General features: G+C 47.5%; 1 protein-coding gene and 1 pseudogene across 1 annotated transcript in view; both read right to left on the bottom strand.

Annotated features, from left to right (window-relative positions):
• Nucleotides 1–27,404, bottom strand: part of Arhgap10 (Rho GTPase activating protein 10) — a 259,737-nt gene that overhangs the window by 204,687 nt on the left and 27,646 nt on the right. The gene's annotated exons all lie outside the window — the stretch shown is intronic.
• On the bottom strand, nucleotides 17,499–20,725 carry LOC121455596 (annotated as a pseudogene).

The raw sequence follows: 27,404 nt of genomic DNA, 5'->3' as shown, positions 1-27,404 counted from the left end.
AGGTCATTTCTGTGTCACACATACACACATATCATAAAATAGTTTTGTAAATGAACTGGGGTAAAGAAACTACAATCAAGACATTAAAATTTTTTTTGAAGTAAGATCCAAAAACCACAGCGAATCAAACAAGGAATAATAAACAGCCAAGGCAATGTGGGTTGTTAGCAACGTTTGAGGTTTTGCTGAGTTCACTCCAGTTCAATGCATTAGAAATGTAAGGGAAGAACGAGCAAGGACCACGGTCCTGAGTCCTCCGTCAGGAATCACTCCATGCTGGACGTTTACAGACGGACAGGTCAGAGGGAGGCAGGGTCTGGGGAGAGAGCTCAGTCAGCTAGTACCCCCCACACAAGCATGAGAGTCGGAACTCTGGTCCCCATGATACAAAGAAAGGGTGGGCGTAGCCTGCACATCTGTGACCCACACAGGGAAGGAGGGAAAGGTGCTGGAGAGACAGCACAGCAGTTAAGAGCTCGTGCTGCTCTTGCAGAGGACCAAGTTTCAGTTCCTGGAAGCCAGCAACCACATGGCTCATAACCATCCGATCCATAATTTCAGCTCCAGGGACCTGATGCCATTTTCTGAACTCCAAAGACAACAGGCGTGGATGCAATGCATATATACACGCAAGTCAAACATTCAAACACATGAAATAATTAAATCTACATGCAGGCATAGACACATAAGCACACACACACACACACACGACTGAAAAGCCAATGTATATGTGAAAAGGTAATTACTGCTGCTCCCAGTCAAATTTTACACTCAAGTTAGAACAATAAGCTATTACCTCACTCCCAGCAACTGTCCAAACTCCAGACATTTACCACTAAGAGTAAAAGAAGCAGCTCATCAGTGACGTCACACATCACAGACTGCTGCTCTGTGGGGAATGGAGTAAAACTGAGAGAGCCTTTGGAGTACGCAGCTGCACGTCTCCAGAGAGCTCACACGGGTTTCAGCAGCTACGTGGACGTACCCACAGGAATCCTATGAATCCTAGTGGAAACTGGAAACATCCTAAGTCTTCACAGGCAAACACACTCTCCAATAATCATGCAAAGAAATGAAATACATAAATTTAAAATACCCAAGTGATAAATCAAAATGAGACAATTTCTAAAACACGGCTTTTTTCTCTTACAACATAGTTTGCTATCATGTTCATAAAGTTTTAAAACATTTATGTTCCTTACAAATTTGTGTGTGACAAACGTACAAAAATATGCATGGCGATGCCATCCCCCAAATCTAGGGTAATGGCTCCTTCTCTGAGACAGGAAGAGAAGGGATGTCCAGGGGTCTTCAGTCTAGGGGGATGCTCATTTTCACACAAGTCCTTTAAAGATTTAGATCTGTGCAGACTTGGGAATTCACTATAATCTCTATAAAAGTTGTAAAATGTCCCATCTAAACAAAATAAAAAAAACTAATGCAACTTGACTCAAAACTTATTCAAAAAACGATTAAAAGAAAGTTGTTAGTGTGTGGCTTTAGCACTAGCTAGCGAATGTGGGCTCCACGGCCTCACTCACAATATATGCTCAAGTATTCACTTAGAGAACTGGACGAGCAGTTAGGAGAAGATTCACTCACTTTTCTATTCATCTCCATGTAGTTTCAAATATGTATCGTCACGGGTTTAAATATCTGTATACATATTTATCAATAATACACCACGTCGACTCTTCAACAGAGAATAAACTTTGCACTGGACTTTCTGTTGTTGTTCAGACAGACTCCTTCTACGTGGTCCGTGCTGGCCTCAGCCCGCTAAGTGCTGTGAGTACAAGCATATGTAACCACACATGACTAGACAGGTTTGAAAAAAAAATGCTATTAGATGTTATGGGCTAAATGTCTTTGTTCCCACAAAATTCCTAAACTGAAGTCCTAAACATGCGCGGCAGCCCCCATGGGATGGTACTGGGGGTGGAGACTGTGGGAGGGGCTAAAGTCAATGACGCCATGAAAGGAGAAGAAGGGCACCACAGTAATTGATGCCCTCATTCGGGGAACAGGGATGGTTCCCACCCCAAACCCAAAATATTAGGGCCCCTGATCTCGACTTTCCCAGCCTGTTGTTTTTATGGCATGCCCCACTCAGTCTGTGGTCACAGCACCCACATCTGACTAAGACAACGGGATTGGAACAGAGCTTCCTGTTGATAAACACCTCGTCTTTCTGAAGTGCTAGGATGAGCTCCTCACATGAGTAGCAGCGCACGCCTCTAATCTCAGCACTGCAGACTCAGTCAAGGGACCAGCCTCGGCCTCAGTAAAACCCAAGAAACAAGGAAGAGCCCGTCTAATACACCATTTGATACCCGTCTCCTGGACAAGTGTCACTGTTTTAGGAATTTGACCTATAATGTACTTAGGAACGTCTCCAATGGGAAAAGAAACCTAAAGGGCTGAGTTCTGATATCATCTAACATGTGACCCTACATTATCGCCAGTTTATTTGCCTAAACCATAACAGAAAACAGAGGCCTGGTCCAGGGAACCAAGACCTTTTCCTATTTCTGAATAAGATACTATACTCACCAGGAGTAGATACTTCTCACTTAAAATACACGGAAAGTATGGCCAGGTAGTACTCAAATGTGTAAAAAACACATTCACAAAAGCTGCTTAGAAAATTATACTATGCTGAATTTAAGATGGCAGTTCTACCAATTTCTGCTTTTATTGGGGCTAACCCCCTGCAGGGGAGCCACCTCCAAACAGCAGTCGAAGTCCTGCAGTTGGGTCAGGATAATGCCAGCAGCTGCAGAAAGCAGCTAAGGACTTACGCCCTCACTGTCCTGTATTAACGGACAGTATAAGCCCGATCTTGGATCATCCCTTGTGCGGGGCTGTCCAGACGTAGAGATTCAGTGAATAAAGGACCATCAGTCTCCCAAGCCTGTGAAATCACCTGGCTTCCCTGATACCGTATGAACAGATCATAGTACTGATAATTATAACCCATAATAAGCACCTCAGCGTGCATTTTCCCACTTGTACCAAAACATTTGCTGAGATGGTAAAGTGTATTGTATTTATTAGCTATGGCTCAGGTTAGACACACAGAACACTCCTGAGTGTACACAGAGCGAAGGAGCAGGCATCGAAAGTGAAGGGCGGGCCTGCCCTTTGTGGCTCCATGTGCACACACCAGCACCAGCAGCATTCTGTAGGCTTTTGCATGGTTTGGGGTACTAGGCTTCAAAGTGCTGAATCTAAGACCAAAAAAACAAAAAAACAAAAAAAAAAAAAAAAAAAACAAGAAGATGGCACTGGTTTGAGATCTTAGAGGTGTTTCAGATTCATGGAGACAAGAGAAGCATGTTAAACAGCCAGGAAACTCTGAATAAATCTTCATGAAGTTTTAAGGAAGGCAATTATTGGGTTTAAATTTACTCCCACTTAAACTTAAACAACTTAAATGAACTTGCCTGAGCCCTTTATTTCGGACCCTATCAAAGGCAGGTTCTTCTTCACCCCAAAGCACAGTTCCTGTGCCCTCAGAGGTCTGTGCTTCACAGGGTCCCAAGGACAAGGCTGTACTTCCCAGAAAGAAGTGTGGTCATTCCTTCTACTATTATCAATGCGCCTGTTATCAGAGCAGTTAAGGCAGTCACTCACTGCCACCCTAGGTGTACACAAGGTGACAAGATTTCAAGGTCCCTGGTCACAGCCCCCGTGAGGTAAGAAGAAAATGGTCCTAAGAGTTGATCCCAGTGAAGCAAAGAGGAAGTCTGGCCATGAAACCCTTCAGACAAAATGCCCTAGAGGTGGTACTGAGGTGAGACCAAAATGAGATTTACCTCATTCCAAATCCACCCACCAAACTACTGCTAGATTAGCCTTCTGGTTCCAACAGCCAGGGTTCATCCACGGCTTAGTGAGCACAGCCCTAATTCCTTAGCTGGTATTCACTGCACCCCACCCCCACCCCCCGCCTGCCACTGGCTCGGCTCCCGCCCCACCTACTTCCATCACTCCACCCTTGCCAAAGAATTATCCCTGTTTACCTCCTCGAGCTCTGGCTCCTCCCTCTGCAGATGTTTTACTCTGGAGGTTTCCAGTGCTGAAAGGACTCCTTCTTAATCCTGTTTACAGCCATCTTTACTCACTGAAACATTCCAAGTGTCTCTGAGGAAACCAGTTAGCAAAAGAAAAAAACCTTTAATAGTGCTCCCGCCCCAAAGGTGCTCCACCAGGTCTTGTAGCCTCAAACACCTCTCTCAACTCCAGAACTCTGTTAGAACCTAGTCTGCTCCCCTCCTGGCTACTGGTTAAAGAGGTTAGTCTAGTGAGCAGAACATTAAACTTTCCAGGCACCAGAATCAAGGCTCCAAGCCCTTCTGGACATAGAAAGAGTGCTCAATAAACAAGGGGTGACTTACAATATAGCCAGAGCTGCCAAGAACTCAAGCCAAGCAGCAAGTGTGCACAGCACTGAGTCCAAGAAGGTCAGGAGTGTGACCTTAGTGGGGACAGCATTGGAGTAGGGAGAGCGGAAAGCACAATCTGGAGGCCACAAAGAGAGGGAAACAATCAGACGTGGACTGTCTCTATGTGCACCAGACGGACGGAACTGACGACCATCCAACCACAGCCTTTCAACTCCAGTGCAAGCACAGGCTGATCCGCCAGGATCAGCACCGCCAGGATCAGCACCGCCAGGATCAGCACCACCAGGATCAGCACCACCAGGATCAGCACCGCCAGGATCAGCCTTGGTTTTTGTTTTTGAAATGTAGCTCTCCTTAACATGGGCTGAAACTGACACTCAATCCTCAAATACTTGTACCTTGGCCAGAGGTGCAGCTAGGACTCAGGAGTATGTGATGAAATCCAGCCTCAAATACTACAACCTTTTCCCAACTGCTGTTTCATGGAATGTCCCCACTCCTGCTCCCAGAGATGGGACCTTAAGTATCCTGATTCAGAGAAGAAATAACTGAAAAGAGGAAGAAGAAATCCTTCCCCACTGCCACCACCCAGCTCGTTCCCAAGTCCTCAGGGGTAAGCCGTTACAGAAGTAATGTGAATGCTAGTGTTTCCAGACTCAGAGGAAAAAATGTAACAATCAGTGAAGCTACCTGGCCTCTTCTCCAGCTAATACCAGTGCACAGCGGTTATCTGGTAGAAGGAAGCCTGGTGCCCACGAAGAGGGAATCAGATCCCCTGGAACTGAAATGAGACACTTGTCGAGCCTCTACGTGGGTGCTAAAAATTGAACCTGGGTTCTCTGCAAGAACAAGTACTCTTAACTACTGAGCAATCTCTCTCAGCCCATAACCTCAATTTTCTAAATTCCAGAAGACAAGTTTGTCCTGTAAAAGGAGTTCATACAGTTTCTTCCTAGTAGCTAGACTTAATTTTCATTCATTGATAAATTGTGAAAAGAGGGAGTGGTTTGCATAGCTAGAGGTTAAAGAAACAATCATCATTTAATAGCCACCTATGAGCCAAACCTTTGTGATGACATCATGAGGCACAACCGTCTATGTATGAAATGCCAACCGCCTCTCCACACTGACCATCTACACATGAAATGGTGACTGTCCACGCTGAGCAAATGCAGTAAACGATGACAGAAGGAAAATCAAAGTCCTATCCCCCTAGGGTGAGCATTTTCATTTGGATTAAGGGGGCGAAGAACCTCATAAAACTATGTTTGTGGGAAAGAAATTATATTTAGATGGCTTTTACTTCAAGTCATTGTTCCTTGGATGTCATACACAGGCATCCTTCTCAGGAATGGCCAAGGAGCACTGTTGTTACTTTTGCGAAACTACAACTCCCAACATTCCCCTGGACTACGGACACCAGCGCACGCAAGCGCAGGACACCTTTCCAGAAGCCTTTGCATTCCTTGTTAAAAGGCGAGGGTCGCCACAAGCCCCCTCTCTTCTTCCTGCCTCCCCTTTCACCTTACCTGTCGTTACCCCTCCCCCATTAAAATGCACCCACATGGGACCGCCACGTGTCTGTGTCTCCTTTCCCCGCGTGACCTCTCTACTCTTTAACCCCACAGACGAGAAAGCCAGAAATAAGAACAACAAATGGTGCCACCGTCGACTCGGTAACCTTTCCGTCCCGGTACCTGGGGCCCCGGCCTCTGGGCTCCCTGCCGCCTCCCGGAGCTCCGGCCTCACCGGAACAAGGTTTGAACCGACAACCCGACTGCCTCCACCTGTTTCACACGGCCAGATACCACCAACAGCGGCTGATTCGTGAGTTTACCTGGGTTGGCTTGCCTTCCTATTGGCGCTCAGAGACTGTCCAGCCAGCTCTTGTTGGCGCGTCCTAGGTAAGGTTGCCAACTCCTCCCCCTCCTCCCCCAGCCTTCCGCCCTCGGCTAAAACCTGCTTCTGTCCGTGCCTGGAAGTTCGGTGCTTCCAGCTTCTCCCTCTCTTTTTCTAATCTTTTTCTCTCCTCTCTACTGCCTCCGGGCTGTACAGTTAGCCCCCCAAAAGCTTAACTGTCTCCTCCCAGCCGGGGCTTTCCCCGTTGGTAGCAGGGTTCGGGTCAATTGAGCAATAGCACACCCCCTGACTACACGGACGCCTGTACTCAGGGCTGCCGTGTTTGTGGTACCCCGGTACCTTCTGCGGACAGTCTCACGGTTCTAGCCATGGGCGCTAAGCCTTCTAAGACAATTCTCCCATCCTCTCCTCTCGGTCAGCTTCTGGAAGCTCTCAAACCTCACGCCCTGATTCCCTCTGTAAAACTATCTACGTTAATCCGCCTGTGTTCTAAGACTTGGCCAAAGTACAATTTACAGGGTTCCTTCCGGTGGCCTTCTCAGGGTTCATTTGACCCCAACATTCTATGGGAATTGGCTAATTTTTGTCACAGGTCAGCTAAATGGAAAGAAATGATGTACATTATGGCATTCTTTTATATGGCTCTAAAGACTGACCCTTCCGCCTCTTCCCACTGCTCACCTACCCACATGTTCTTAGCAATGCCATCCCTCCAGGAACCATCTGCTCCCGCCATGGATCCAGAGGATGATCCTCCACCCCCCCGACCTCGAGGGACCACCCCTTCCCACCCTGCCCGATCGACTGACACCTCACCTATCCCTCTTTCTTCAAAAGTTACTTTTAGGCACAGAAAGGACTCACCTATACCTTCCCCCCATGACGCCTCTAAACGTTTCATTCCTAGGTCTCCAGGAGTCCCGCATAAATATTCTTCTGGGTCACCTACCCGCTCCCCTAAATCCCTGAGAAAGTCCCGTTCTCCCCGTTCCAGATCTCCTAGTCTCTCCGAACCAGCCTCACCCCACTTCTCCCGCAACAGGTCGCGCAAACAGCTGAAAATTTCTTCCCGCCATAGGTCACGCAGACAATCGGAAGTGTCTTCGGATTCCTCCGGGTCACCTCCTCGCCCTACCCCGCCCCCTCGATCTTCCAAAGCCCCCTCAGGCTCTAACCCCACCCGCCACCTTGCGCCTTCCTTCACCCCTCCCCTCACATGCTCGCGTGCTGCAGCGGAGTCTGGCCCTGATCAACTCAAACCAGCCGCCGTTCTGCCCCTGCGGGAGGTGGCTGGCACGGAGGGTCTGATGAAAGTCCACGTTCCTTTCGCTTTATCGGAACTTTCACATATTTCTAAGTTACTCGGGTCATACACAGCTGACCCCACCAATTTTACAAAAGAGTTTCAATATTTAACCCAATCTTACAACCTAACTTACCATGATATTTATATGATTCTCTGTAATAACTTATTTCCCAAGGAGCGCAGGCAGGTCTGGGAACAGGCTAGGCTGCACGCTCATGAAGTTCACCAAACCCTGGCCTCCCATCCTCCGGGGGCAGAGGCAGTGCCGGATCAAGAACCCCACTGGGATTATAACTCCCCCGGGGGCATTCTGGCCAGAGACCGGTTCCTAACTTGCCTCATGGTGGGGCTTCGTAAAGCTGCTCTCAAACCAGTAAACTATTCTAAACTCGCAGAAATTTTCCAAGACACTAAGGAAAATCCCTCTGCATTTCTTGACCGTCTTGCTAAAGCTATGTTACAGTTCACAAACATGGATCCAGAATCCATAGAGGGCAGACAGCTCCTGATGACCCATTTCGTCAACCAGTGCTACTCAGACATCAAGGCAAAGCTCAGACGCTTAGAGAAGGGTCCCCTAACCCCACAGGCACAGATCCTGGAGGTGGCTTTCAAGGTGTATCACGCGAGAAACGACAAGGCCCGGAATCACTGCCACGTGATAACTGCAACCGCCCGGCCAGCCGAGGAGATAAGCTGCCAAGCTTAAAGACACCAGGTTCAACCCCCTCTACTCCAGTCTAAGGAAAACAGTGGTCCCATCCGTCGCTGTGTTAACACACCCTCCCTTCTTTAAATTCATAAATAACCATCCAGCTGTCGTTACAGATATCATCATCAAATACGGAGTCAAGGGCTCAGGCGGTAAGCAGATTCTCAACAAAGCTCCTTGACATAACAGGTCAGCTGCTGACTGCAGCAGTGGCCCCTGAAATGTTAAGGAATATACGTTTAAAATCTATTTCTTTTAAGACACTTTCTTTAAGCTCCAGGACGCCAGCCCGACCCACCTAAACAAAATCAAACACAAGCGGATCATTAATTTTTTTATCATTCTTAACCCCAGACCTCCTAAGACTTCCCCACCCCGGATCTCCCCTCTAATCCCACCCCAGATCTCCCCTTTAACCTCCTCTCCCCTTTAATTTTTTCCTCTCTACTAATGCGACTTTTGTCTTCCAGCATCTTAACGATGACCCAGCTACTCAAAAAAGCCAGACAAATACGATTTCTTCAATCAGCCACGACCTCAGACACCAGCGGACAGGATATAACCAACAAAACATGGCCAGAATAATCGGACACTCCCTGGATCCCTCGACGCCCAAAGCCAGCAGGAAGCAGTCATGAGAGACCGGGCTACACCCCCATTCCCTACCCTTTAAGGCCCCCCCCAATTTTTTTTTAATAAAACCAAAAGGGTGAAATGTTGTTCCTTTTGTGAAACTATAGCTCCCAACATTCCCCTGAACTATGGACACCAGCGCACGCAAGTGCAGGACACCTTTCCCAGAAGCCTTTGCATTCCTCGTTAAAAGGCAGGGGTTGCCACGAGCCCCCTCTCTTCTTCCCGCCTCCCCTTTCGTCTCTGCACACCTTGTACCTTACCTGTCGTTACCCCTCCCCCATTAAAGTGCACCCACGTGGGGCCGCCACGTGTCTGTGTCTCCTTTCCCCGCGTGACATTTCTACTCTTTAACCCCGCAGACAAGAAAGCCAGAAATAAAAACAACAAGCACCTTAATCATAAACCCTCTGTTTACAATATTCCCATTCTGAAAGTTATATACCACTGACCCCAGCCTTTGGAAAACAGTTGGCTTAGCAAAAGAGTACATATCTTGGACGCCTTTGGTTCTGTCCTCAGCACCAACACACAGCAACAAAAGTCAACCGGAACTCTATTGGTATCTGGGAACAAAGAGCAAAAGTTGCCAAACAAGGAAGGCAAAGGCCACACACTACCATCTACAAACAACAGTCAAAGAGGGATACTGAGGTCTGTGATTTCATTGTTACATTATGTGATACCTCAAAAGACATCAGCTCCGATGCCTCAATCTTATGACTTCACCCTAACAATTCTAGGACTCAAACAGGCATGATCTTCTTTTCCTTTAGTCTGGTGCACTTATTTCCAACTATCAGAAAAGGACTATCGATACACTTTATTATCTAGGGACCAATTACAGTGTCTTATGTAACAAATCTTCCATTAGCCTTCTGTGTCTTTACATAACTGAAGAATGGGCGGGGGAAAAAAAAAACAGGAATTCTCTAGACATGAATTTCCCAGAAGTTTCTTTCTTGCTTGGAAACACTCTAACCCCTTGGAGCAGGTCATAACAAAGTCTATGCTGGGCACCTCTGCCGGAGCAGGCATGCTGCCATCAGATAGCAGCGGTGAAGCCAGCAAGCACACAGCTTCACGGGGTCCACCCAGTCATCTGACCCCAAGATCTACACACATCTCTCCCATAGAAGACTTCACGGTTTCAGTCCTTGTGAGGTAAGAACTGCTTTTGCTGACAACCACTGCCGCAATATTCTCTGAGTACTAATAGCCACAGAGCAGACATAGAACATACTCATGGAAATATGCATGTTCCATGCAGATGATAAAATCCACGGGCCACACCAAAAAAAAAAAAAAAACACAAAAAAACCACCACACCACCAGAACTTCTCAGATGATGTCATGCCTCTGTGAAATCATAACAAAATCACACTCCTCCTGATCAGGATTAACACGCCCGAAACTTGATCCTTTAACTATACTACAAGAGCATCACAGAGAACAGTCATTCAGAGCCAAATCTTTCTAAACCAACACCTGCCCAGCAAACTACAAAACACACTTCCTAATCCAGTCACTTTGGACTTTTGCAGAGTACTGGGAGGGAGGGAGGGAGGGCAGCACTGGAAGGTCTGGCTTCAGCATCTAAGCGCTTCACACTTAAAAGTCGCAAAGAAAAATTAAGCAAGGAAATCTACTGTGTTTGTCAAAACTGCTATCACCAACAGCCTGGCTTCTGCCTCGTAAATTACATTTAAAACAGACACCTAGGATTTGGCAATATGTGTGAGAAACCATACAAATCTGACCTAGTTTTCTATTTCTAAGAACTTGGCTTCAGCTCAAAATATTCAGATCATTTGTTTTGCTCTCATTTATGAGCAGATGGTTTATAGAAAATCTAGAGTAGTAATTTTATGCCAACTGGTAAAGAAATCTCTGGTATACCCAGAAGATGAAACAGTAAAATAGCAGAAGAAATGACCATAGTAGAAATACAGACGAGCTCTAAGCAAACACTCACGTTGTAGACGTCACTCGCTGTCCCTAACACACATACTCAAACACCCCCAGTACGCAGGGAGAGCCCACTTCATGTCCACTATGAGTAGTAGACCAGTGTGGACAAAAACTAAGCACTGGTGAATCAGGAGACTCCAGAGTCCACAGCCTGGGCCGTCAAGATGGCTCCACAGGGAAAGCGCCTGTTACAGCCTGAGCCTGGGCCTGGGCCTGGAAAAGATGGAAAGAACAGATGCCACGAAGAGCTCCACACAAGTGATTCACTGTGCATGCTTGCAGGTGCACGTACACGCGCATGTGCATATACAATGCGAACACATGTACACACGCAAAGAACAGTAGTAAATTAAATGAGAACTTTCAAAAAGAGGTTAAGGCTAGCATAAGCTACAAAACCCTGTTTAAAAAATACTGTGGTGTGCTGGCAAGTCCTAGCACTCCAGAGGCAACGGGATTTCTGAGTTCAAGGCCAGCCTGGTCTACAGGGTGAGTTTCAAGACAGGTTTCAAAGCTACAGAGAAACCCTGTCTCAAAAATAAATAAATAAATGAATGAATGAATGAATGAATGAATGAAATGAAATAAAAAATAAACGAGGCTAGAGTCGTGAGTAAAGTACCAGCCTGGTTCTAACTAAGTCCAAAGACGGCCAACAATTGTCCCCAAAGTCTTGCAGGAACAGAATCAAATCTAAGATGGAAGCACTCCCTCTGTTCCTGTCTGTTCTTCAGAATTCCCTGAGGTGGAAGAGGAAGGGCTGACCACATACACAACCCATGCAGCTGTGCCTGCCTCTTCAGACTCCTGCAGCACAGCAAGCCACCGCCACCATGGGACTCCCTCACAGAGTGACCCTCAGCAGCAGCACTCTCTGGGGCATCAGCCAATTTCTGTCTTCTGTGATGTTCCTCCATGGCTGTTGCCAGCCACCAGAGGCTGACCTGTAACAACTTCAGGTACTTCTTTCTCTGTGAAGGACACAGTGCCTTCCCCGTCTCTGGTCCCTCTCTACAGATCTTGTGGTGAGATGAGATGTGGTCTGGGACTGAACATGAGGTCTCACACGTGCTAAATACATACTTTATCAACAAGTTTTAGCTTTCAACCTTATAGTTATGCTCCAAACTGTCTGAATGATCATGCATCACTTTGAATAAAACTAAGCATTATCTATGACCAGTCATTACAAAATGATTACAAAATGTTAAGGAGGATAGAACACGGTGGCAATATATTGCAACCCTATCACCTAGAGGTACAGTACTAAAAGTCTAAGCAACTTATACCAATATTATCTCACTTTTAGTTAGGCAAGACTGCAAGGGTGTAGGAACCCAGAGAATTACGATGAAATGACTAGTGCTGTTTTAAATACATACACCTATATCCTGCCATTTAAACTACAGAATAACAGGAGATTAAATTAGGAAAAACAAAACTCATGTAAAGCTCAGACATTCAAAGCAATTAAAAGGCTGAGCATAGTAGTTGCCTTTAATCCCAGTACTTGAGAGGCTGAGGCAGCCTGGTCAACACAGTGTGGTCCAAGCTAATGCAGAACTGTACAATGAGACTCAGTCCAGCGGTGGGGTGTCTGTAATGGTAAAAACAAAATGCTGCAGGTTCCCAAGTGGCTGCAGCGGAGAGTGGGCCATGAGACCATGCAGCAGATGCAGGTGTCCAAGTGGGGGCAGGCAGCAGGCAGCGGGTCCAGGAGCAGCCAGTCCCAGGAGGGACAAATCAGTTCCCCAAGTGGCTGCAGTGGGCCACAAGGGGCAGCAAGTCCCACGAGAAAAGACACACGGATGGGGACGCCAGGAGACCACTCCGCAGGTGTCCGAAGGAGGCTGGTTCCGAGCAGGGAGCCACACAGTGGGCGAAAGACAGAGACATGGATAGGCACACCATGCAGAGTGAGGTTGGATATTTATTTAGTGGGTTATGGAAGGAAAGGGGAGAAGGGAGGGGGAGGGGAGGGGAAAGGGAGGAAGGGAGGGAGGGAGACTGAAGGAGAGAAGGGGAGAAGTGGGGAGAGACAGAAGCTGCCTCTTCAAGAGGGAGATGGAAAAGGAAAAACTCAGGCTAGACGAAATGGGCGTGGCTTGTCTCTTAAAGGGACAAAGCAGACCATTACAGTGTCTATTAAATTTTTTAAGGGCACCTTTAAAAATGGGGAGGCACAGGCAGGCAGATCTCTGTGTTCAAGGCCAGCCTGGTCTACAGAGTGAGTTCCAGGATAGTTACATAGAAAAACCCTGTCTCGAAATCCCACCCCACCACAATGCAGCCCCAAAATTTAAAGGCATAAAAAATTACATGGAGCTTTGTTTACAATACAGTATACACAATAACTTCTTCATAAGAAAAGTACTTGAATTTGATCTAACAACTGAGTTCTTCCCCAAGAACAGTTTCTTTTCCACAGGATCACCAACTCCAAGCTACAAGCTGAAGGAAACAGAACGCCTAGACAGGCTTCCTCTTTCCACAGTCCTTATCCCATGGCAGCATCCAGGTCTCGTCAGCATACAGTCCTAACACAAGCCACCACAGCTACAGCCATGGTCTCTTCCCTACAGTGTATTAGCATTCCAGTCCACTTCTTCTATCAGAAAGTGACAGTCTCTCCTATCAAAAGTCATCCAGGCTTCCTGCTACCCATGGTGGGGTGTATGGATTCCTGCTACCCATGGTGGGGTGCATGGATTCCTGCTACCCGTGGTGGGGTGTGTGGATTCCTGCTACCCATGGTGGGGTGTGTGGATTCCTGCTACCCGTGGTGGGGTGCGTGGATTCCTGCTACCTGTGGTGGGGTGCATGGATTCCTGCTACCATGATGGAGTGTGTGGATTTCTGCCACCCGTGGTGGGGTGTGTGGATTCCTGCTACCTACCCATGGTGGTGTGTTCAGTCCTGGGGCTTGTCCGTGCTTACACAACAGAGTAACACAGAACACGTGTGTATAGTGACCCCAGACTGGGCTATCCTGGCTGTCCACTGTCACACCAACTCTGCCCCAAAAGTGTCAGCTCTGGTCCTTCAGTTTCAGCATTTCTAAGAGCAGCCCCTAGACCAGCAGAGTTCACGTCACCAGGGAACTTGCTAGAAATGTGCCTTCCACAGACCAAGAGAAACAGCTAGGGGCTAGCAGAGGTTCTGAGACAGGAAGACAAGAATGTCTGTCCTGCAGATGAGCTCCGGGGCTGAGAGAGCTCGTACTTCCTCCTCCACCTCCCTGTTCAAAGAGCACCCCTCCCTCCAGCTACCTATTCCAAGCCTGCCCTTCAAAGAGCAGAGGAACATTCCCTTCCTTTCTGGAAAACCTCTCCAGATCTCTAAATGGTCCCCATCATCTTCTGAACTCTGCCTGAACTAATTCCCAGTTCCACACAGTTGACAATAATTAAAATGACAATGGAGCAAGCCGACAATACTAAGTGCCATTAGGGCAAGGGTTACAATACAGATCCATATTTAGGCAAGTCCATTGATGGCTTAGTCCATGGATTGGGGTAATGACCCAACACTCTGAACACCCTGCCCGGAAGCAAGCTCTAGAGGCAAGACTCTCTGGGGCAACTATTCACACCCACACTATCTCACCAAAACAACTGAAAATGCAATTTTCATAAATGCCTATGCCAGGCCCAAAGGACACAAGTCCACATATTTCAGGTCATTTTGCTCCTCTTGGGTCTCTGGAGGAACTCCAGGCCTTCTTCACTGCTGAGGGTCTTACCAGTCCCCAAATTCCTTTTCAAGTTTCAAGATTTCAGCTTCTCAAGACTCTTCCTAGCATAGAGGAAACAAGCCTTTCCTCAGAAAGCAGGTTTGCTAAAAACACAAATGACCATAAGAGCCAAGGCAAATAAGGCCATACACTACTGTAAGGAATTCAGGGCAGAGAACACTGCCCTGACACATCACAAGTCATCCTGCTAGTGAGAGAAACAGGTGGTTAGTGTGTGAAGGAGTAGCCAGGACAGCCCTGCCCAGTGTGATTGGCAGGCAGGCATCTGCCTGATAGAGGCTATATCTCCAAGCCTTTGGGTCAACCTAAGGACAAGTTTGAAATACATGCCATCCAGTCACACAGTTCTTAGTTCAACTGGCAAAGCAAGAGACCCAATTTCCTAATATTAAGGAGACATGAATACATAACCAAAACAAGTCTGGCACATCCATGGTCAGCAGTGTGACATCAGGACTGTGCACTTACACTCAGAAGGTGGCCGATCATGACAACTCTAAGTGTATCACGTACACTCTGGGTCACGTCAAGCCCTGGTCGGGTCAGTGATGGATACAGCCTAACACAGAGACTCAGATCTCAATGAGACTGTAGTCCATAGGAATGAAGACAAGCCCCTGACCATACAGAACACACACCAAATGTTCAGTCTGGTATCACTGCCTTTGGGGATCAAAACAACCCCAACGTATGCTTTCAGCACCACAACAGCAAGAGTGGGTGTTTCTTTCGATAGAGTCTATACCCCTGAACTCCCCAATGTGGGGCTCCTGCTTCCTACCAAACTAGCAGCTGCAGTGTGGCTCCAAGTTAGCTTAAACAAGCACAAGCAAGGGAGGAAAGGGTCTGGAAAGTCTCCCTTCCTCCATTTATCAAAGACTCCACAACATGGCTTCCCAGGCTGCAGGCTGTCTGGGAACATCAAAGGCATTCCTGAGAGGAGAAACAGGCCTCGTGATGGAACAGAACAGCTGTAAGCATTCCACCAATGACATCTGCACATTCAGCTTTCTCTGTGCAGTTTGCATCTGGCTGGGGCATGCCTACAGACGGCAATGCACCCACAGCATGTAAAGTGCTTTGCAGAGACCTAAAAGGTCAGGAAAAGGTAGCTCTCCATGATCAAAAGTATGAGAAATGGCCAAAAAGTTCTCCATCGGGGAAACTGTAGAAACTGACATTCAGGGCCTAGATTCCAGTCTGAGGCTTGTGTCCAATGCTTCTGTGTTCAATTAACTTTTCCATACATTGGTTCCCTAATAAGTAAGAAGGGTATTGTAGCAGTAGTATAGACCTAACGATCGTATTACACAGCAATACACAACACACAGTAAACATTCTATTAGGGTCAACAATGCCACAGCTTCGAGACTGGAGGTGCTGCATTTGACATGGTGTTTTACAGCCTTTCCCTGTATGCAGAGAGCAGACACCCGTGTCCCACAAGGAGACTAAGGCTCACTGCTTGGCTGATTTGTAGCCACAAAGCCAGGATTTCAGTGCAGGCAGAGACCTGGAACTACAGTCATCCAATCTAGCCCAATCAGGAGCTCCAGGTTCAGTAAGAGATCCTGCCTCAAAATCTAAGGTGGAGAGCCATCAACCTCTAGCTCTACAAATACACACACACACACACACACACACACACACTCTCCTCTCCCCACCCTCTGTGTGCCCGCCACATACACAATCAAGGAGGAAACGGCTGTGGCCACTCATTAAGGGGCATATAGGTAAGTAAGGGGCATGTAACCAAGTACATGCTGTTGAGGTGCTCTGTAATGACAATGTGTTTATCGTCTCTGCTCCATGTAAGCTGAGGAGAAAGAATACACACGTGCACGCGCGCGCACACACCACACACACACACACACACACACACACACACAGCATCATGCGAGTTTATACAATCTTCCCAAACAAGTTCTATCTCCTAGGCAGCCTCTCATGGTACAACACACACAAAAAAAAAAAAAGTTTGAGAATAAGTAATGTGAAAGCAACAGAATAGAGACAACTAGGAAAAAGTAAGTAGAGCTGTGATCTCAAAATCACTCAAATGACCCTCATCCCAAAGCAGGCACAACCCCAGGCCATGTCCTCCTCCCACACACTTTTACAAGCAAGCCACAGCCATCAAAGTCCCGGGCTTTCTAAAGCAAGGAACTTTGCCATGCAGACTCCACTGAGAGCCCTTGCTTACCTAGCCTGGTGAACTTAAGATCTGCTCTAGAGAACCCAGGACAAATTAGATCAGCTATGGTGACCAGGAATGGAATATCAACTCAGTCGGACCGAAGAATTTACACCAGGATTATGAGAACAGTCTATACCAATGCAGGACTACGTTCCTGTCAGTTCCGTCATCTGCCTTAGAGACAGTAACTCATCTCCTAGCCAAAGGTGGTTACCTCTGAATGCTTATTCCCTCCATCTGGCAGCTAAGGCAACTGGGGCCCAGACAGGCCAGGATCTTGCCCAAGCTCACACTGCAGACAGCCAGCTGAGAGTCACCAAGACAGTGGGGTTCTCAGGCCCACACTCTCAGCTGATACAAACTACCCAAGCAACTGCAAACCACGTTCCAGGCTGTGCTCTAGAGCTGACCAAGAACCAATCAATGGAAAAAAGAAAGCCATTCTAGCAAGGGCTTCACCAGCCCCACGCCGCATCCGCTTCTCAGAGAAGACCAGCGGGCTCACTCATAGCTCAGGTCAGAGGTCCTTCCCCTAGGACAGACACCGTGCCCTCTCTTCTTCATGCAGGAGGATAGCCCATCATTCCAGTTGAACTCCAGGCTTTCATTGTTCACGGAAAATGCTTTTTTTTTTTTTAAGTTTTCTCCTTTTTTAGTCAATGACCACCTTTATCCAGCCTTGGAAATCTGGACAAAGAGAAGGCTGAGAGGAGGCGTGGTCCAGTGTCTAAGGGTCTCTGAGTGAGTCTGTCAGCACATGGTCCCAACTGGGCCTGTCATCAGTTGGGCACATCTCTTTCCTCACTATGAGCCAGTCCCACCCTCAGGGCAGTGTCCTGGTCCAGAGAAGAATAAAGGCCCCAGGTTGGGCCTATTCCCAAATCCTTCAGGACGGTCAATAAATAAGTTAAATTCTGAGCCAGGCCTGGGAGGATGGGGTGAAAAAGGGCCCAAGGATCCCAAAGAGGTCCTGAGACCTGCCCTTCTCCAGCAAGGAAGTAATAAATAGACCTTAACCTCAGGAACGGGTGTTGGAACAGGGGATCCTTCCCCCTCAGAGTTAGTAATTAAATCTCATGTTAAAAACAAACTAGCCCTAACCCCTACCAGCATCTACAAAATTCTACACAGGAGAGGGCAAGGGACTAGCCTGCCTGGGGGTACACAGTACCCAGCCCTGCAGGGTCCTGGAGCCTCTGGGGCTCCTTCTTCCTTAGGGGTGACTGATGGTGGCTTCTTCACTGAGTAAGGGGAGAGACTAAGACCCCCACCACCAAAAGTGGTTCTTCTTCTGAAATAATCTCCACAGGTCCTGATGGTTGCCACAAAAATCCAGGTCCCAAATATGGAGGCACTTGGCAAGCTGAGTCCAGGTGGTGAAGTCTTCATCTTTCTCCATTCTGAAGGCCACACAGGTACGGCCCTCTGTGTCTGGCAGGAAAGAGTCTTTACAAGGGTGATGGAGGAGGTCATCTTTCTATCTGTTGTTTCATTGGTTAAATAAAGAAACTGCCTTGGTCCTTTAATAGGACATAAAATTAGGTAGGCAGAGTAAACAGAACAGAATACTGGGAGAAAGAAGCTGAATCAGACGGTTGCCATGATTCTCCCACTCCAGACAGACGCAGGTTAAGATCTTTCCTGGTAAGCCACCTCGTGGGCTACACAGATTATTAGAAATGGGTTAGCTCAATATGTAAGAGCTAGCCAATAAGAGGCTAGAACTAATGGGCCAGGCAATGTTTAAAAAAATACAGTTTCCGGGGCTGGAGAGATGGCTCAGTGGTTAGGAGCACTGCCTGCTCTTCCAAAGGTCCTGAGTTCAATTCCCAGTAACCACATGGTGGCTCACAACCATCTGTAATGAGATCTGGCACCCTCTTCTGGCCTTCAGGCATACACACAGACAAAATATTGTATAAATAAATATTTTAAAAAAAAAATACAGTTTCCGTGTAATTATTTCGGGGCATAAGCTAGCCAGGCGCCCGTGAGCCAGGGTGGTGGGAAGCAGCATGCCGCTCCTAACACAACACAAGGGTCCTTGCTGTGGTCCAAAACCTCGGCTTCACTGAGCAGCCTGTGAATTTCCACTGCAGAAGCTTCCTTCAGACTGTCTACACTCCTGAGCTGGACACCTGGAACCGGGTTGACCTTGTGCTTCTTGAAGTAGGCCTCGTGGAAGTAGCCGTTCATGTTGAAGTCCTCGATGCCAAAGTGATGGAACTGGGATGATCTAGGATGATGCGCTCTTGGCCCCGGCACTGTTCTGGCATCCGCATCTACATGTCCCAGGCCCATAGCTTTTCTGGTGTGGGCCACTTAGGCTCAAGCTCCTCCTTGGATAAAGATTTCCGAAGCACCCATCCCAACCCAGGCACAGTAGTGCTGGCTCCTCAGCCGTGTGTTCACACCCCTGGTCATTCCAAGCAGAGATGCAGTACAGGCTGTCATCTTCCTCTAGCAGGTGGATGGATTGGCTCCGGAAACTGAAGAAACCCACAGCAATGTCCACGTCCTCTTTCAGAAGCAAGGCAAACTTAGCCTCCGGAAACAGGCTGGAAGTGGTAGTGCGGCTGGTCTTGTAGCACTGAGACACACGGGAGTTCCTGATGCTAACAGGAGTGTGCTGGCTGCCCTCAGACCGAACAGCGCCACCACATCCACGGGCTCCTCACAGTAGCCATCAATAAAAACCGCTGTCATCTGCGGAGACACCCCTAGGGCTGAGAGCATTCTGTATGGGTAATTGGGCCGGTTCCCTGCGATGACAGCCACAGGCACACTGAGGACCATAAGTCTGGAAGTGGTCAGGGCTGAACTCAGTAGGTGTTGGGTCCTTGCAGCTGCACACACTCCCATAGCCCTCAACTTTGCTGCTGAAGCACCTGCGGGGGCGGTTCAGTTCTGTGCCGACCAGTGACACTCAGCTTCTTCAGCCAAGCTCAGGGGCACATTGGACTTTGGCAGGACCGGGTCACCCCAAGAGGAGGGGACAGGAGACTCAGGATGTTTCTCGCCAAGTACAGGACCTCCTTTTCGTCCCATGGAAGGCCCAAGTATCCCTCCAGCCAAGGGCAGAGCCTGCCTGGCTTCTCAGGCTCCACAGTGGAGCCATCGCTGTATCTGTGAGGTAGAAGGAGCCTCGTGCTTAAAGGTGCAGATCAACACACAGCCAGGTGCCGCATGTTGAAGAACAGCACCGTGGCCTCATCCTCATGAGGAGAGTATGTGTCAAATACACACTTTGCAATCACATGACCCGTGGCATGGCTGAGGACAGTGACATGGATGCCTGGGCCCTGCTCTCAGGCCTCACCCTCTAGCACCACGGTACTGTCCAGGACACATCGGAGACTGCAGTCTCTGCGCCGAGGGCATTCCAAGTGTCCTAGGACCTCATCATAGTCTTGCTCTGGTTCCGGGTCTTCATTGGCTTTACTGATCACTCTCCCCGAGTGTCTAGGATCAACTTGATGTTGACAATGACAGTCACCAGCAGAAAAAGCACAGCCCCTGTCTGACAGAAATCTCTGCAGGGCAGGCTGGTTTGTCAGTTTGTATTTCCAGGTAAGATACCAGCTCGGTTTCTTCCTAGCCTCAAAGGAGTTCATGAGGGGACTAGGCTTCCAGTCATCCACACTGGATTAGGGAGTCACCTCGTCCCAGTCAGCCCATAACTACAGGAATGGCTCAGAGGCCCTGGGCCCCACTCGGGCCTGCACAGCTTGGCCCCATGCGCCGCGGCCTCTGCCTCCTCCATCAGCACATACTTTTTAATAGACTGTTTTCAGCTTCACCCAGGAAAACATGACTGTTTTTAAATCCTTATTTGGAAGATCACAGTAACCCTGGAAACCACATACCAGAAAATTACTGCCATGTCAGTTTGCTCCATCAGAACTCACAATACAACATTTCAGCCCACACAGGGACCTGAACAGCGGGACAACTTAACACTGCTTCCCATGCCAGCCCTGGGCTGCTGGGATCTTACAACAGGAAGCCTGTCACTGGCCACTCTACTATGCAGGGGAACAGATCAAGCCTGGCCAAAAGCTGTTTCGTTTAAAAAAAAAAAAAAAAAAAAAAAAAATCTCTTTCTTCCCAAGTCATGAACATAGAGGACAGAGCAAAATTCAAACTTGCAGTGAACTAGGCGGAATCATTGTGAAACTCTATGAAGTTGGGGGAAGGGGGCTTTTGCAAATCTATAATTCCCGGTCCACAATCAGCATGGATACTTTCAGCCTTTGTGTGTCTGGTGCTAGAAATCAAGCTATGGCCTCAACATCCACAAAGCACATACTAGTCTGTGTGGTCCCCAGACTCATTATCCTAAACAATTTCAATGAACCCTATCTTCCTATTTAATGATGCGGTCCCATATAGCCAGACTGATCTCATTAAATAGCTTGAGGATGACCTTGAACTCCTGACCCTCCTGCCTCTACCTCCTGGGTGTTAGGATTATAGGCAAGAGCCATCACATCTGGTTTTTGTGGTACTGGGGGCTGAAACCAGGGCTTCCTGCATGCTAACCACGTCCCTTACCAACTAACCTGCATACATATCTCATGCTGAAAAACATACCACTTCCACTAACAAACAGAGGGAAATCAAAGGCAAAGACACTTGCCCAGATCTTGCACGTGATGCATTCTCTTTTTTTAACCACACAATTACAAGGTAGGTCGGTCTCGGCCTTTCCTAGTCAATTATACAAGAGTCGCACCTAACTGCTTCCACGTTGCTTTGGGATTACTAATCAGCTCCGCCCACCCAATGACTCAGAGTAAAATATTAAGAGATATGAACAGCTGCATTTATCCACCACACCAAAATAGCTCTCAGGAAACCAAGCTCCCTTTGAAAAACTGCATTTAGTAACCCTGCTCAACTGCAGAGAGCACTGGGAAAGTTCTCCTAGTTAATAAAGAAAAGGCCTGCACAGAACACACATCCTCTCCTAGAAGTAAAAAGTCAAACCATGCTGTGACCATTTACACCCTAGGCATTCATGCTGATTTCTACTTGGAGTTCTCAGAGTGAAGAAGGGTCCCTAAAGCTTTGTTACCAACTGAGAAGAGCATTCTTGGAGGGATTAGCATCAGTCACTCACCCTGTAGTACCTGCCTGCTCTCAGACAGGAAGTCCATAAGCCTGTCCCCATTTTTTTCTTTTCTGGCTGCTTCTACCGTGCCCCCAACTTCTAATCTATGCGTACAACTATGGTTTAAAAAAACCAGTCATAATAAAGGCAGAGCTAGAGAGATGGCTCAATAATTAAACTGACCTCTGAACAAGCAGAAGGGCCACAGTTCGGATCCCCAGAGCCCATGGAGAACCCAGGGATGGCAGCAAATCCTATAACCCCATCACAACCAGCCTGGCTGAAGTGGTAATCCTTATCTCAAAATAATAAAGGTGAGGCTAATAAATAAATAAATGTGATTTTTTTTTTGTTTTGTTTTTCGAGACAGGGTTTTTCTGTAGCTTTGGAGCCTATCCTGGAGCTAGCTCTTGTAGACCAGGCTGGCCTCAAACTCACAGAGATCTGCCTGCCTCTGCCTCCCGAGTGCTGGGATTAAAGGCGTGCGCCACCACCGCCTGGCAATAAATGTGATTTTTAAGGGGGATGTTTTTCCCCCAAAGGAAGGGTGGAGAGCAAGCTACAAAGGACATCTGATGTCAAGTTCAGGCCTCTGTGCACCTGCACAGACCCATACTAACAGTACAACACACACCAAAAGAAAACAAACGGGATAAATAGCATATAGTATAACTCAGTGGTTAAAAAAGTTCAGCATGTTCAAAGATCTGAGTTCAGTGCTACCAAAAACAAAACTTAGTGAAGGAGGGGAGAAATGCAGAGCAGACCTAAGCCACACAAACTATACAAAAGTGCTGTAAGCACAGCTCAGTGCTGGAATGTCTGCCTCTCACCATCAAGGTCCTGGGTTCTAGCCACAGCAGCACATCAAAAGAAAAGAAAACCAGATAGGTGGGTGGATGGGTGGGTGAATGGGTGGGTGGATGGGTGGATGATTGGGTGGATGGATGGATGGATAGATAGATAGATAGATAGATAGATAGATAGATAGATAGAATGACAGACAGGTTGACTGACTGATTTAAACCATAAAATCTGAAGTGTCCTTTGGCAGATACATCCCACACCAGAAAAATGAAAGACAAAGGAAGTTGAAGGAAGCTGAAGGTCACTGCTATACCTGGGGAGGGCTCCGGCATTCCCGTAGGCTAAAGAAGAAACCTGACCTATTTTCAAAGGGAGAAGGGAAGGGAGCAGAAGCATAAAAACTTCCCAGAAAAGACCCTTGACGTAGCCTGAAACTACTTATTAGTGGCATTGATGGAGTCAAGGGAAGTTGTAGAGAGGCGTGTACAAGTCCACCAACACCTACTGTACATACATGACGACATACATGATGGAGAATGAAGAGCAGTGTCTCCTGACCTCCAGCAAGGAACTGGCTTGCACTAAGCATGCACTGAGTTCACACGCCAGGCCTTTAACCATCACAGCAGCATAATGTCTGAGCATGTGTCAGTTTTCACTGTTCAGTCATGTGCCTCAATGCATGCAATGACGGCAGGCTCAATTAGACGCAGAGGACACAGCTCAGTGGGGAGAGTACTTGAGCAGATATGAACCCTGGGCTCAAGTTCCAGCAGCACATAAATTGGTGTTACAGGCCAAAACCCGGGTACTTAGGTGGAGGACAGAGAACTAGTGGGCTACATGAGACCCTGACTCAAAAAAAAAAAAAGAGAGGAGAAGGAAGGAAGGAGAGAGGGAGGGAGGGAGGGAGGGAGGGAGGGAGGAAAAAATCTCATGTTGAATTCCCAATCCCCTCCCCCTTCAATGTGGCCATATTTGGACACAAGACTTTAAAGAGAAAAAGTGAAAATGTGTTCTTTAGAGGGGATGCTAATCCACCAAGGTGTCCCAGATATGATAAAAGCAGGTCCAGACGTGGGTCGTCTTGCACTGCTCTCATAGATTTCCCAACTCTGGGTAACAAACAAATATTTGTGTTCACAGCTCAGGAGGCTTGGAAGCCCATGGTCAAAGAGCAGGAAAGGGGATGGAGCAAACCAACAGAGCTACAAAAGGGTGGAGCCAACCAACAGAGTTCACTCCTTCACCAGGAGCCACTGCTACCCCCTATACTCCATCCTACTTAGAGGTCCCCTTCTCAACAATGCCACACTGAGGTCACTTCAAATACACTGACCTTGGGGAGCACATCTAAAATATTACCCAAAGGCTCTTGTGAGTAAAAGACCAGCCAGGCTGTTGGGAGTTGTTAACTCTAGTGGGGCCTATTGGGATCTTTGGATCATTTAGTCTATGTCCTCCACGATGACTCTGGGATCATGGCCTTGGCCTCTGTTTCCATCCGAGACATGGGACAGTTTATTCTGCTACCCCCTACCATGACACACTGTGCTACCACAAGTCCAAAGCAATGAAACCAACTGGTAATGGATTAAAGTCTTCAAACCTCTGAGCCAAATGTATCTTTTCACTTCATAAGTTGATAGCGCAGGCACTTGTTACAGCAACAGAAAACTAGCACAGAGATTCTATAGATCTGCACCTGCAGAAGAGGAGGGGCTCTGCCAGCAATTGGACCTCAGATTCCTGGAGCTGAAGGGTGAGGCGATGAAGTTCTGCCAAGCCAATCTGGCGAGGGTGCTTTGCTTTGACTAATACAAGCGCTCCATGCCACAGCTCAGAGACAGTAATCTGAGCAAAGTAACAGAGCTGGCAATGGCGACTGGAATTGAATCCAGGCCAAAATATGAATGACTGGAGCCAATTTAAGTACTCTGCCTGGCATAAATTAAGTGCTCAGTGAATACTGGCTATATTGTTTAATTATGCCATGTGACAGAGGTTAATCGCAGGACACAGTCAAAACTAGTGCTGTTAAGATCACTGTGATAGAGGCTAGACCGCCTATGTGCTGTGATAAACAAATACTACTGTATTGGCAATGTGATAAACTGGAAATAAGCTCAGAGCAAGACATGGGGGTCCATGACGGACCATTCATGCTGTAACCCAAATGACGTGCAGCCGAGGCAGTGACAGCAAGAACGCAGAGGGCTGGCGAGTATGTGAGCATGCTATCTCTCCAAATTCTTAGAGAAGCAAGCTCTAAAGCCGGTGCCGTGGTACATGCCTATGGTTCCCGCTGTATGAGATGCTGGACTTGAACCCAGAGTTTGAGAGCAGTCTGAGCAACACAGCAGAGCCTGCCTGAAAATATGCACACAGCTAGTGAGATGAGGGTCAGAACCCATTTTTCTTCTGCTTTGCTTAAGCCAGGACCGATTATGCAATGTGAAACATGTGCATAAAAGAATCATTTCTCAGTACACATTTTAATATTCATCACCCAAAAATGCCCTGCTTGAGTCCATGTTAGAAAAAGCTGGCAGTCACCTAAGGCACTCCCAGCACGTCCTTGGTTCCAGCCATGGTCTCTCAGCCTGCCAACAGATGAGACAGGTCCCTTGGTGACTTCCTACAGCTTCCTAACTGAAATGATGGTGGGGAGGAGCATTTTAGCAAACTAACAAAAACATGATCCCAAACTGATACCCAATTTCCAATCAATTAAAAGGTATTAACTATGTAGCAGGAAAGCTGGCTAATAGATCATCACTATTGATGGCCCACAAGGACTTGTGTGTCCCCAGGGCAATCACTTTAAATGTCAATCACATGGTGGAAAGGACATGTCAGTCTTCCAACTGAAGGGAGACTGTGGCAGCAAACTGGACTTCACCAAATGAATGTAGACAGTACTGGGGCATGGATTGGAAATGGAATCCCGGGTGTGCCATTCATTTGTAAATTTGGCATATGTTCATTAACAACAGAGAAATATAGAACCTTAAATTCGCAATGATGAATGATAATAGACACTTCCTTCTCTTGCTTCCTCAGTATGTGCCTACAGATCAGAACTGTGTATGCTGAGCAACTGTCTCCCAGTGAAACAGATCAGGGCTTCCTTCAAATATCACCCCATTCTAAGAGCAGTAAGGACACAACAGTTAGGATGCAAACAGTGGAGCAAAGGCTCAGCACTGGGTCCTGCTATGGCAGTGGACGCCTCGGGTCCCAGCACCTGAGGCAAAGGCAGACCCATCTGAGTTGTGTTAGAGACCACACTGGTCTACACAGTGAGTTCTAGACCAGCCAGGGTAACCAAGTAAGACCCTGACTTTAAAAATTAAAAAATAAAAACCACAGGCCCGAGGAAATGGCTCTGTGTAAGAGCACCTGCTCTACAAACATGAGGACTTGAGTTCAAGACCCCAGCATTCACGTCACAGGAGTAGAGCAGGCCTATCCCAAGAGCTCACCAGTGCAGTGAAAGACCCCCATCTAAGACAGTAAGGCGGAGCCCTAAGACATGCAGTGTCCTGCTCTGGCTTCATGTGCATGCATACAACACCCTCAAAACCCTGAACGCTGTCACCAAATCCATTCGGTGACTAAAGTTTCTATAACCCATTTCTATTCTAAAACAGCAACCATATTCTTTGGTTGCCTTCTGGGTGTCCTGCTTGTTTACGTTGGGTTGTTTGTTTGTTTGTTTTCAATCATTTTGTCTTGTCCAGCCCCACCCCTGATCCACAATCCCACCCCGAGCTGTGGACTCAAAGAGGGACTTTTGCTCTCTACCACTGAGCTAAATCCCCAACGCTGTCAACATTCTCTGAAAAAACAGACAACTTGGCTGAAGAGGTTTCAGGATGAGGGGTAGGGGTGAAGATGCTGAAGCCTCAATTCTGAAAAGAGTCAGGAAGTCAAGCTCACTAGATAGAGCTCTTAAGGGAACTGCTCTGGGAAGGAAGGGCAACATCAATCCGGCAGCGGGCAGCGAACCAAGCTGGAGTTAATGGCGGTCTTCAGGATTTTTAGACAGTAAGCTGACCGGCTTTCTGCTCAACAGGACACATGTTCTTCATCAGAATATGTGTTATAAGAAAGCAACCTAAGGGTTGCCGGGCTTGGCTTCATGATCCCCACATCTTGAAATGAGGAAGAAGAGAAGGTGGGAAAGGGCAGGGAGGGTTTGCAGAGGAGACCCCTACACAGCTGCTCTAGGAAAGCAGCCTCAGAAATCTTAACTGCGTCTTCTGAACATTCCAGAGTCAGGACACAGGCCAGCCAAACACAACTGTTTATTCAAGATTTGATGTATGACCAGAATCAATGAAATGTCTGAAAGTCATTCTGAAACAGCCAGTTTCTCAGGCCAGCAGTGCGAGGGAAGGGGCACTCCCTAGTACATTCACACCCTCCACTCCGGTGACTGTCTCTGTACCCTTCCTCCAATGTTTACATTAGTCCTTTTCAGGACCAGAATGAAATACCCACAGCATGTTACCTTACCAAGGTTTATACAGCTCGTGCTTTTGAAGACTCAAAGTCTAGGGTGGGCAGTCTAAGTGGGTGCAAAAGGGGACACGGGACCACTGCAAAGGAGCCAGAAAGCCTGGGTGTCACCCCCAGC

The sequence above is a fragment of the Microtus oregoni genome, unplaced genomic scaffold (assembly GCF_018167655.1).
Source record: "Microtus oregoni isolate MIOR12 unplaced genomic scaffold, Mior012 000014F_ref0000157, whole genome shotgun sequence".
NCBI classification, from domain to species: Eukaryota; Metazoa; Chordata; class Mammalia; order Rodentia; family Cricetidae; genus Microtus; species Microtus oregoni.
Note: the sequence above shows the minus strand (reverse complement) of the source record. Positions and strands in the feature narration are given on the sequence as shown.